This window comes from Schistocerca serialis, chromosome 8, assembly GCF_023864345.2.
Source record: "Schistocerca serialis cubense isolate TAMUIC-IGC-003099 chromosome 8, iqSchSeri2.2, whole genome shotgun sequence".
NCBI lineage: Eukaryota > Metazoa > Arthropoda > Insecta > Orthoptera > Acrididae > Schistocerca > Schistocerca serialis.
In genome coordinates, this window is record NC_064645.1 from 208,578,834 (window position 1) to 208,592,012 (window position 13,179).

General features: G+C 41.2%; 1 protein-coding gene across 1 annotated transcript in view; it reads right to left on the reverse strand.

The window, feature by feature from the left end:
• LOC126416924 (uncharacterized) overlaps positions 1–13,179 on the reverse strand; it is a 703,183-nt gene that overhangs the window by 478,832 nt on the left and 211,172 nt on the right. The gene's annotated exons all lie outside the window — the stretch shown is intronic.

Below are 13,179 nucleotides of genomic sequence, written 5' to 3' on the forward strand. Positions count from 1 at the left end.
GTTGGTCGTCCTACTAGACAACGCGTTTTGGCTATCCGATCTTTGATGAGTCGGCTGTGTGTGTGTGTGTGTGTGTGTGTGTGTGTGTGTGTGTGTGTGTGTGTGTGCATCGACTCCCGATTTGTCTTCGTGCGTGCTTAGTTACCGTTCGGTATCGTTCAGGTCTTTTGTGCAGTGTTTGTCAGGTTCTGTGTGTAGTTGGCGTTTTTTCCACTGACGACTATTTTAGATGTAGTCGGCATTCTGCGGGCAGTCGATTGGTTTGTGGGGCAGTGGGTGGAAAAAGTATTTAGCATAGCCACAGGTTGCTGCGGACCAGGGAAGTTATATCCGTGCGGTGCAGTCGGCTGGGTCCGCTGGCGGTCGCTGTGCAGTGTCGGAGCGTGTGTGGAGCTGTCCGATCGTTACGAGTTCGTCGATCACTGACCCAGGACGTCAAAGTTGAGTAGTGGTTTCTAGTACCCAAGCCACGTCCATTCATGTTGATGGTTCGTTTCGGTGGTTCACAGCTGGGGAGGTTTTCCTGTGAGCAACACCTAGTGTTTGTATTGCTGCAATTTAGCCACCATGCGGTGGATTTAACTATATTGGTTGACTACAATTAGAGTCCACTAGCGGAAATTTCCGCCTTGTGGCCGTTAGTGCTCCGCTTACCTGCCCTGGCAACTAACATAATTTCAGGCAGTGTTCTTTCTTCACCTGTTGTCGCTGTCCAACACGGTGTGTAGTTTTCACAGCTTAATACATATGCATATTTGATTGTGGATAATCACGCCCATAACATTTTGTGTTTGAATTTTCATGTACCGATTGGTGGCAAGAAAGTCGTTTGTTGGACGGTTTGTGGCTGTCGCTTGGTTGGGTTGGAATGGATCAAGTGTAGTCGGGCTCACCACCTATCTCACCTAAGTGAACGAGGGCAGGCCGACCCCTGGAGGCTTCTGAGTGCTATTGCCTTTAGTGTCTTTCTCACTGGTGTTTAATGTCTGTTTATAATCTATCATAGCCAATGATTTAAGAAATTCATGCTTTTACTGGATTTTATGTATTTTTGAATTTTTTAAAATCAATTGTGGACCTTCAGCCACTTAAATCTTTATTCTAAAAAAAAAAAAAAAACAGCTTTTAGGCCTTCTGTCTTTGAAAAGTTATGATAATTTATTTCAAAATCTTGAAAATTTTACTGTGGAACTTCAGCCGTTAGTATTGCATCTTCTTTATGTTTGTCTACCCCCCACCCTTGCCTTGACGCTCTCAGCCTCATTATATATATATATATATATATATATATATATATATATATATATATATATATATGTGTGTGTGTGTGTGTGTGTGTGTGTGTGTGTGTGTGTTAATTATTTTATTTGCAAATTTAACTGCATGTTTTTACCATTCGAAACTTATCTTGTTGCTTTAAGATTTCTTGTTTGGAGGCCTTCCGCCGTCAAATAATTACCCTTTTAAAACTCGTAGTTCTAAAAGTTCGAGTATGTGCCGTTTTGGTTTAAAGGTGTTATTAGATTACAATAAATTACAATTTTAAGGTGAAACTGATCCCAACCTTATTTGGCCCCTTCCGCAATCCTAACCACCTGTTCTGCCCAGCGGGTTTAGCGGGCGTCTCACTACCGGTAATCCTATCATTTACTGTGCCATATTATACTGTAGCAAAACTATGGAATCCTAGTTTTGCTTGAAAAGTGCTCTTCCTATTACGTAGTTCGTGTCAGACCCGAGACGAGTTGGTGGTCTTTGTCAAGCCGTCCTCACAAGGGACGAACAGACGCACAGGTGGGACTTTCGACCTCACGAGGGACAGCGCCGTTGGCACACCACGGGGCGAGTTGGTTAACGAAATTTACGCTCTCAGCGCTCAATAACGGCCGGGGTACAAATCACACAATTTCCTTACGAAAATAGACGAGCGTAAGATAGCTGCGTTAGCTCTGTTAGCGATTGCCGGAGAAGAGCGGAAAAATCGCGAGGAAGATTCTTGAGGCGTTGACAACTTAAACAGCGAACTGCTGGTAGAGGTATACAACATAATGTCGCACAAGGATCTGGGATACATACTGCTAGAAGTTACCCGTTAACTCAAATGAAGTTTCATCAAATTTTCTGTTTTAAATTGTGTGTAGCTATAGTGTCTGATGTCGGTTTGGGCATGCATAATATCCATATTTTCGATGCTGCATTGAATACCAACACTCTGAAACAACGTACTTCATCACACAGACTTCAAGATCAAGATTTGTTTCGTAATTTCGCTCGAATGGAAGGAGATTTTTTCGAACCTATTCATCAACGCTGAAAAAGGTATTTATCTACAAGAAAGAAACATGAGCCAACCTATAAATTCAGAGATAGGTGTATCTATTTTAAATGAAATTTCATAACAGCAAAAACTTCCGGTATGGAACTTGTGTTTAATTTCGTAGACTGACATTCACCTTAAGATTTCTGGTCACTGGGTTAACAATCCAGTCGTTGATCTTCCCAACAAGTATTGCAGCAAATATATTATTTATAATAAACAACGCCGTCTTTAGGATAATAAGTCTGTTAAATGAATCAGAAAGACGCAGAACCTTTTAGAAAACAAAAGGTGAAGAAATTTGGAATGAGATGGATGTGGACCTGTTACTTTTTCTTTCACACCTTAAGAGCTAACGACGCTGACAACTGTGCGATAAATTTGACGTAGCAACCGGGCCTCCGCATATGGCGTACACTGTCTAACGAGTATCTGCAAATATCGTTTTTTGTATTTAATATGCAAGTTATACGAAATAAGACTAGCTTCTGATAGCTTATCATTGCGCCGTTGCGTTGAAACGGTACGCTTTCGTAGTAAACAGATTAAAACGGTAAAAAAGTCCACTACAGGAAGCCTTTATATACCGCTATTTACTTTCCTGTCACTTTATTATTAAAAATCATTGCTAAAACGATTAGTTTCGAAGAGATCCTCCGTTTCCTAATGCTTTGAAGCAACGTATCGCCGGTAGCACGTACTGTGCAAGAAAGGTAGCCACCAAATACTATTTTTAACGCCATACAACATGGGAGCTCGTCTGTTCTGCTTCTGAAGTAAAATGATGTCTCTTCTCACTGGGCACGTTTCTCTCAACGAGGCCAAAAATCTGAGCTGCCAAATCCTTTATTTCACGCTCCGCAGTGCAGCGGAACGCGGAATTCTACGCTGTGACGTCACCAGTTCCCCATCCACTTGCGTTTTCACGTCCCGTGAGAGGACGGCTTTAGCCTCTACAGACCCGGAGTGGTGGAGACGTTTCGTTACTCGCATCTCCTCTTTCCCACATACAGTTCATCGTAGTGACTCGGTAGCTTCCGAACTCCACCCATTTGTTATTCTCAGCGGATCTAGTCGGTAGTTATACTGAAAAGCGAGTACACTTTGTCACTCATCATGATTTATTTCCTGCATGGAATTCTTGTTTGGTTCGGGCTGAGATGGCAGTATTCGTTAAGTTTCCAATTTCTTACTCCCAGACATGTTAGTGCTGTGAATTCTTACGCCGCGAGCGAGCATCACATAGCATGTGTTGTAACGTAATATAGCCTTTCCGATACAGTATTAAGTACTGTTACTGGAAATACGAATATGATATACCTACACTCTCCGGAATATAGCTGATTTTAATGACCCGTGTACCTAATGCTCCTTATGTAAGAGGAAAAGTCCTCTATTTCGCAGAAAAATGCTAACCGAAAGAATCCAGACAACTATGTCCTGATCGTTACTGCACATACAATGACGATATACAACAAAGATCAAAAAAGAGCTTTTGTAGTAAGTGAAGAATTTCTGTAGACAGCTACAATTTGGAATAAATAAATGATTGGATGGAATTTAGATTGCAAAAGTAAATAATTACGATCGCCAATCCAAAAGCGAGCAAAAGATAACATTGGTTAATGGCTGAATTGACACTGAAATTACGTAATAATTATAAGTGTAAAGGGATAAAATTGCACCAGCGCGAGTATGACAGCAAAGCTACGTAGAACGTGAAAAATATTTAATTGGTTGGTAATACACTAAAATTACTTGTAATTAATGAAACCAATTATTGTTACTATTAAGACATCACACTAAATACAATGAATCACGTTACTCACTGTGGGCTGGAAGATTCAGTGAAACAACTACTGAAGACATATCACCATGTCATAACAAATGTTTGTCTGAAAAGTTCGTAATAATTTTGCTAACTAACAACAAAACACTTTAGCGATGCCAGTCTTACTAAAGTTAAAAGCGCTTAAAATATTTTCGTAATACATAAGATATAAAAGTTACTCTATTTCTTGCCGTGAAATATTTTTACGTTTATTACACTGTAGAGCCACAGAAACTGGTAACCTAATATCGTGTTGGGCCCCCGCGAGCACACAGAAGTGCCGCAATACTACGTGGCACGAACTCGTCTAATGCCTGAAGTAATGCTGGAGGGAACTGACACCATGAATCCTGCAGGGCTGCCCATAAATCCGTAAGAGTGCGAAGGGATGGAGATTTCTTCTGAACAGCACGTTGCAAAGCATCCCAGATATACTCAATAATGTCTATGTCTGGGGACTTTGGTGGCCAGTGGAACTGTTTAAACTCAGAAGAGTGTCCGTGGAGCCACTCTCTAGGAATTCTGGACGTGTGAGATGTCGCATTGTCCTGCTGTAATTGCCCTAGTCCGTCGGAATGCACAGTGGACGAGAATGGATGCTGGTGATCAGACAGGATGCTTCCGTACGTGTCACTCGTCAGAGTCGTATCAAGACGCATCAGGGGTCCCCCGCACACACGCCCCACACCATTACAGAGCCTCCACCAGCTTAAACAATCCCCTGCTGACATGCAGGTTCCATAGTCTCATGAGGTTATCTCCATCCCCGTACACGTCCAGGCAACCTGCTTCAAGTCATCAACTGTCCAATGTCGGTGTTGACAGGCCCAGGCGGGGCGTAAAGCTTTGTCTCGTAACGTCATCAAGGGTACTCGAGTAGGCCTTCGGATCCGAAAGCCTTTAAAGATGATGTTTTGTTGAATCATTCACACGCTGGCACATGGTGATGGTCTAGCATTGAAATCTGCAGCAATTTTTGGAAGTGTTGTACTTCTGTCACGTTGAACGATTCTCTTCGGTCGTCATTGGTCCCATTATTGCAGGATCTTTTTCGGCCGTAGCGATGTCGGAGATTTGATGTTTCATACGATTCCTGATCTTCACGGTACACTCGTGAAATGGTCGTACGAGAAAATCCCCACTTCATCGCTACCTCGGAGATGCTGCGTCCCATCGCCCGTGCAGCGATTATAACACCACATTCAAACTCACTTAAATCAATGATAACCTGCCATTGTAGCAGCAGTAACCGATCTAACAACTGCGCCAGACATTTGCTGTCTTAGCCTGCCGGAGTGGCCGAGCGGTTCTAGGCGCTTGAGTCTGGAACCGCGAGACCGCTACGGTCGCAGGTTCGAATCCTGCCTCGGGCATGGTTGTGTGTTATGTCCTTAGGTTAGTTAGGTTTAAGTAGTTCTAAGTTCTAGGGGACTGATGACCTCCGATGTTAAGTCTCATAGTGCTCAGAGCCATTTGAACCATTTTGAACTAGCTGTCTTATACAGGCGTTGTCGACCGCAGCGCCGTATTCTGCCTGTTTACATATCTCTGTATTTGAATACACATGCGAATACCATTTTCTTTGGCGCTTTAGTATATGATGAAATAATAAGCCATCAGTTGCATAAAAGAAATTTAATTTCCTTGCCGGTTTCGGACACTTAGTCTCCTTTTTCAGAAGATTAGACCCATCGAATATTTACGAGTGTCAACAATAAAGTGCATACAGCAAAATACCAAGGTTATGTTGTTCACAGTGTCTACAGTACAGTTGATGAGAAAGTATAAAATACTTTTATCTTACTGACTGGATGCAGTACAGGTAAACAATGCAATCATAATTTTAAGTACCACAGCATCCGATCTCATGAGTTATTTTATTTAACTTAAGCATATAATTTCTTCATTGAATTATCTCTTTCACTTGTATCTTTATCGGTAATTATCGTGAGAGGCTAGAATCTGCTGATGGTTAATGCATCGGGATACTCAACAGCACTCATATGGGTTGAGTTCATTTAAATACCTCCAGTATGCTGCGGTTGGAGTAATCCGCAACTATTTTTGTAACTACAATAACCGTTATGAAAGCCGTCTTAAGTTGCACAGGAAGAACGTTTATTATTTAATGAACCGCTTTCGGACTGCTGGTTCATTACGAAATCATCCATAGATGTAAGTCTTAGGCTACATCCGCCATAAAAGTGAATATGGGACATAAAATCAGTAAGTGTGATAGTAAATAACGTGGCATCCACATGCTTATCGCTATCTGTCAGAGCGAAAATTGACGTATAGTGGAGCCACATTATATAATATCACACTTGTATGACTGATGGAACGCTAGACTTACATTTATGACTGAATTGATAATGAACAACGAGTTTGAAACTAATTCATTAAACAATAAATGTTCATCCTGCGCGACTTCATGGCTAATTTGATAATAGAAAAGCAGTTCGAAACCGGTCATTACTTAATTAATGTTCTTCATGTGTAACTTAAAACGATTTTCATAACGGTTATTGTAAACACTATAATGTTCAAGTAATGAAACTGCTACAATGGCAACCAGTGGACGTAAATGAAAGGAAAACTGGCTTGATCGTACTTTGTGACAAATTATTCGTAGTGCGACGTAACGCATTTCGTGATCTTATACAATGCGAAACTTCCTGTCTTCGCCAGTGTTTCTACTACAACGTTTTGACAACATTGTTTCTCAATAATTCTTTCACAATCATATTATAGTTTTTATGTAGTGGGCACTGTCAAAAGTAATAAATTACATGCATACACAAGAAATTATTTCAAAATTACAGAATCAATTAACTGCAAAGTCAGCAAAATCACGAGGAACTGTGCTGTTGTTGTAATGTGCGACCTCCGCGATAGCAAATAGTTCGACATACAGATGCTTCTCACCAAGTTTTCAGTTCGCTAGTGCAACTGAATTCTGATTTGAGTTTAGCGCGGAGATTTGTTATATTTTACAGTGGCTCGTTCTACTGTTTATATGAGTTCGCATTAACGATAATTTACTATAGTGTTTTTCCTTAATGTATTTCAGTCACCAGGTAATGGTAAAAAAGCAAATAGTGCTTTCAGAGAAGAACCAGGAAATAATGCAAAGTGTGATTTGTGTCGGCAATCATATGCAGTCAGAGGGACCCACAAGTTTCAAAAAATCGTTTATATGCAGTGAGATTCAGTAAAGAAGTAATGTATACTTTGTGACAGAGATATGTGTAAACAACACTGACTATAGGAGGTACAGAGATTAGCCGTTACTTTTGCAAACCTACTACCCTGTAGTTCCCTTCTCTCCCCCACCCCCTTCCCCCTCTCTATCTCTTATTACTTGCAACATATGCAGTACTGGGACCATATCACACGAGCAGGACAAACCAGAATTTCTTACAACACTTGTTCCTACTACTGGACAGAATTGTTGGATTCGAGCAGAACATGAGTTCCTGTAGAGCATGTATGGGCAAATTCTTCGAGAATAATGTCTGCCGTGGATTTCTGCAATCGAAATATGGGAGAGAAGTCCACAATGAATAGTGTCAAAAAACTGGAATTCTGTCGTTACGAAAACAGCATCTACCGATTAAGGCTCAGAAGCCGTGGTCCATATATAAAATGACGAGTATTGACGAATGTTTTCTTTTAACTTTAACAATGCATATGCAACTCAATGAGGGGAACATGACGTATGAAACGGAAGATTAATTCCTTAACTGATTTTATAGCAAGGTATTTGTGAAAATTTAATGCACGGTTTTAATTTGTCATAACTGATAATTCAGACTGAAGTCTTTGAATTCGTTTGAGATAAAACAATAGATCTGAGCTACGGTTTCTTGAGATATTTTGTTTCGAGTATTATTTTCAGACCTCACTTTTACTAAATAAATTATCTTTGCAAAATTTTGCAACAGAATATCATTGAATATGAATTAATGAAATTCTCTCAGTGAGTTTAATTTATTATATTTCCCTAGCAGACTGGACGATCACCTTCATACACTCACAGCATGCATCGCATCGTTGTTCCACAAAATTTCTGGCGAACAGCCGGATGTTTGTAACTTCCCGCCACAGCATTTCGGCGCAGAGTCTTCTGCCCATCTTCAGGTGGCCTGAAGATTGCCAGAGGACTCTGCGCCGAAAGATTGTGGTAGGAAGTTAGAAACATCCGGCAGTTCGCCCGAAATTTTGTGGAACAATATGTACCCCAGGAAAGTTTTAAATCTCATATGACATGGTTCATTGGCACGTAAAGTTCGTTTGCAGGCTAATGAGACGGTGGAAGTGTTGGAAACCGGGGTGGTTTCATGGGGTTTCTCACATCCATAAACTGATCCTCTACAGACTAAAAAAATAAAGGAAAATCAACGAAAGTAACACGAAAACATGCCCAGTATAACTTCTGTACCCTCAGAATCAAGTATCAGGAAGGAAATGCGAGGGCAAAATTAAGGACAGATTAACCTCGGAATAAGATTCATCAATGTCTAGCGGAGTAACACACGGAAGGTAACCTTACAACAAAACAACGGAGCAAAAGTTGCTCACATTCGCGTTTGAGAAAATTTACATTGCTCACCATGAATTACAAACTTTTGGGAAGCCCTGAGGTATATATTACTACTGAACAGGCAAAATTTTACCCTCATCGCAGCTGCACGTTTCACGTTCTCAGCGTTCATACAAACAGGCTACCAGAACTGTTGAAAACTACAGCCGTACTTATCAGTGTTACAGCAGAACATGACGCAGTTTGGGAGACAGGGCGTGATATTAAAATTCATGAAAGTGAACAAATCAAAACTCTATCAAACTTGCCTTCTAATAGACCCCCAGCTTCATTTGAGTCCCCAGTCGAACAATGGTCTTCTGCAGCAGTCGGTTCTGTTTTCCCTAATATTCAACATTTACACAGGTGCCTCAGTGGGATTGCTAAATATCAGGGATATGACAGGGACGGTCATTCAAAGCAAAAATTTCTAGTGAACTTAGTCTCTAGCACACCTCTGTTCAGTGGAAGAGAGGTGTTTCACGATAGCGGAGACGAACAATTGCTCCTAGCTTTCAAGATGTGCACTTTAGAGTCCATGTTTGCTCGATAGTTTATCCTACTTTCGTCCACACTGCTACAACTCAAACTATGGAAAGAAAGAATTTTCAGTAGAAGAGATTTGTTTCACAAAATCGAAGATGAAGAAGTGTTCGTAGCTCTTGAGGTATGCATTTTCGAGTCCACGTTTACTAGATATTTTTGTTTCAAATTGTCGTTCCTACCATATCATTGAGTACTGACAATTTCGTCCTGGACACCGTGTGATACGTGGTACTTACTGGAATTAAGGAAAACGTGGAAGGGAGGAACCACCAAAATAACATTCTTTCCACACAACCTGTTTATTTAACAATATATAACCATAAAATTTTCTTTAACATAATGAACAAATTTTCAAAATTCTTTTGGCCTTAAACGTTAAGTAGAATAAGCTTTTGCAAAGAAATCTGAAGTGCTGTATTGCAAAACAGCAAACAATATGACAATGAATACCAGACGGCCGGACCTGCAGCCCGCCCGTAATCGGGTGAAACAGCATTGTTTACTACCGCGCTGGACACAGTCTGTCTTATTAAATCACCTTCTGCAACACATGAAAACTATATAAGCACCATTGATAACAATAGTGATTGAATTATTCAAAACAGACGACGTAACTTTCAATTTGAAAGCTGTATGTCGAAAGATTCGGGGTTAAGACGCGCCCCTGTGCTTAAAGGTTAAATAGATTAGGAAACAATATGACAATAAGGCTTACTTAAAAGCTACCAACTTCTTAATTTCATTCGGCAACCAAGGTGCGAGTGGATCCCAACCCGTCCCTTCTGACAATTTTATTTTGACTAAAGACCAGGTGACAGTTGGCTGTTAATATTGTCAAAGTTAAACTGATGGTCAGTTTTAAGACCGCTCTGAAGGAATGTCTTAAAACATTAATTGTGAACACTTATTACAAGAGAACTCACTCGGCAGTACCACAAGACCCAGCTAAAATACACCAATAATGACCCGGTCTTTCAAACACAGCAACGAACAGCTTAGTACAAGAGGTTGTTCGGATTACAACTAGTCACTGAGAAATGAAATTACGATCAAAGAATTGAACCAGTTAACACGTAAATCTACCCACAAGGTCCCTCTTTTGTTGAACGGCAACCTATGTCTTAGTACAATAATTCCGATTGTATTTACGACCAAGAGCTGATTCTTTAGAACAGAGGATTACAGAATATTATTTCCCTTTATCAGCAAGTAGTTCCAGGGATCCACGGTGCGTCACAGTGGTTACTGAGTGGTGCCGATGAGAGCCTGGTATAAGAGGGCAGCCAGGCCACGAGCGGTCGTCCGACACGAACGCTGCCAACCAACCGACGGGATGTCGGCCTGATGCTTGTAGTCGACGCTGACCCCGGTGAAGTACTCCAGTATCTTCGCTCTGCGCAGGCCTTCCTTGCACAGCTCGTGGCTTCGGCCGCTCGGACCTCGTGATCACCTCTCGTCGGGACGCTACCGCCAATCCCCAAACTTCGTGCCTCTCTCTCGGGCCAGCGAACCCCGTATATATATCGGCAAGCAAAGACCTTCTAAGGGCACAACCCACAGATAGCAACTCTTCCTCATAGATATTGGCAATTAGGCCGCAAGAGGGATAGTAGATACTACACCTGTGCAAAAAATCTTTCAAACGGCTCCAAGCGTAGAAAATAGTCTTTCCCGCCTATTTGAAGGCATGCTGAGGGGATTCGCCTGATTTCATGCAGCCCATATAACGCAGCTGTCATTCTGTTCTTTCTTCGTGGTGATTCTAAAGGCGCATTCTGCTAGTTCAACGACGACGCGCTTGCAGTGTTTTCGATAGGAAGTGCTTAGTTACCCTCCATACAGCCGGGACTTGGATCACTCTGATTTTAATCTCGTCGCTCACATTAACTGCAGGGTATGAGGACAGCATTTTGGCACAGACCAGCCCAGGGAATTGACAGAAATTACATACGGCTGTCTTCTATGACAATGGTATTGAAAAGTTAGAACCACGCTACGGCAAATGTCTCAGTTGGAATTGTGACTACGCAAAAGTATCTGGAAGGTATAGGTATGTATTGCAAATAAAACATTTTTGATTTTCACTCCGGTTATATTTGATAGTCATCTAGCAGATACAAAATTTTACTTTCCAGAGCTGTTAAGCTGATTGTGCGATAGTTTTGGAAGTTATTAACCCTTGTTGTCTTTGGGATTGTGCGAATGAAGGATTTCCGAAACTCTGATGGTATATCATCAGGATATCAGTACAGACCAATAATTCTCTCTCATAATTTATTAGCTCTCTCGTCTAGATCTCTTAAATATCTGTGGTCTCAAGTTCTGTACAACATTAAGTTCGCTGGGTGTTGCTTAATTCAGTAGATGCCTCGTTTGCATATATAACACTTTCCGCTCTCCATTGTACCTCCACAGCCATTATCCCGCTAATTGCTGTGAACTTCAGCAAACTAAGTAGTGTTGCGTGCATTTCCATGTAATCACCATGCAGCGCCACACTTCCGCGTGTTCTGCCTGATTTATGTGACGGACAGGGATTAGATCTTCATTGCTGGTACACGCATTTCTATTAATAATTAAACCACCACAGAAAAATTGGACCTCCTTCTTCCGAATCTGGTATTCGAACTGATTCCGTAATATGTTCACTTAAAGCAAGGTTCGCTGCCTTTTTGTTATTTATTATTTTAGTAATTGCGCCAACTGGAATCATCGAAGCAGTACCGTTATCGTTGACGGATCAAGATACTAAAAACAAAAGTCACAAAATATTCAACAGTACTGAAATTAAAAATTTAACGGATTTTAGTTGGTCTATATTTTACAGATTCTTTGAAAGCTAATGGAAATAGAATTAGCAAAGTAATGTATACCTTTCTTCACAATAATTAGTCTGATGTAAACGCTTTTCGTTTACTGTTCAGAAAATCAACCCCACAGTTTCGTTTGAATGATAACGTTTTAAGTGGATTGTGTTACCACCTCTTAAACGCTACGAAAAGACGTTTTCAGTCGCGAATTAAAGCTCCTATTCATCTTTTAGGTGGTCAATTTTGGAATTAACTCATTTTCAGAAACCGCGTAAGTTGTATGTACTTTAATAATCACACTGCGTGTGGGTAGAAGATAGTGATCAACCAATATAATGTCTAACTGCGAAGTAAATGTAATGTATTGCGAATACATAGAAAGAAGGATCCTTTATTGTATGATTATATGATAGCGGAACAAACACTGGTAGCAGTTACTTTTGTACAATATCTGGGAGTATGCGTGCGGAACGATTTGAAGTGGAATGATCATATAAAATTAATTGTTGGTAAGGCGGGTACCAGGTTGAGATTCATTGGGAGAGTGCTTAGAAAATGTAGTCCATCAACAAAGGAGGTGGCTTACAAAACACTCGTTCGACCTATACTTGAGTATTGCTCATCAGTGTGGGATCCGTACCAGATCGGTCTGACGGAGGAGATAGAGAAGATCCAAAGAAGAGCGGCGCGTTTCGTCACAGGGTTATTTGGTAACCGTGATAGCGTTACGGAGATGTTTAATAAACTCAAGTGGCAGACTCTGCAAGAGAGGCGCTCTGCATCGCGGTGTAGCTTGCTCGCCAGGTTTCGAGAGGGTGCGTTTCTGGATGAGGTATCGAATATATTGCTTCCCCCTACTTATACCTCCCGAGGAGATCACGAATGTAAAATTAGAGAGATTAGAGCGCGCACGGAGGCTTTCAGACAGTCGTTCTTCCCGCGAACCATACGCGACTGGAACAGGAAAGGGAGGTAATGACAGTGGCACGTAAAGTGCCCTCCGCCACACACCGTTGGGTGGCTTGCGGAGTATCAATGTAGATGTAGATGTAGTTCATACACTGAGCTGACGGAAGTCATGGGATACTTCTTA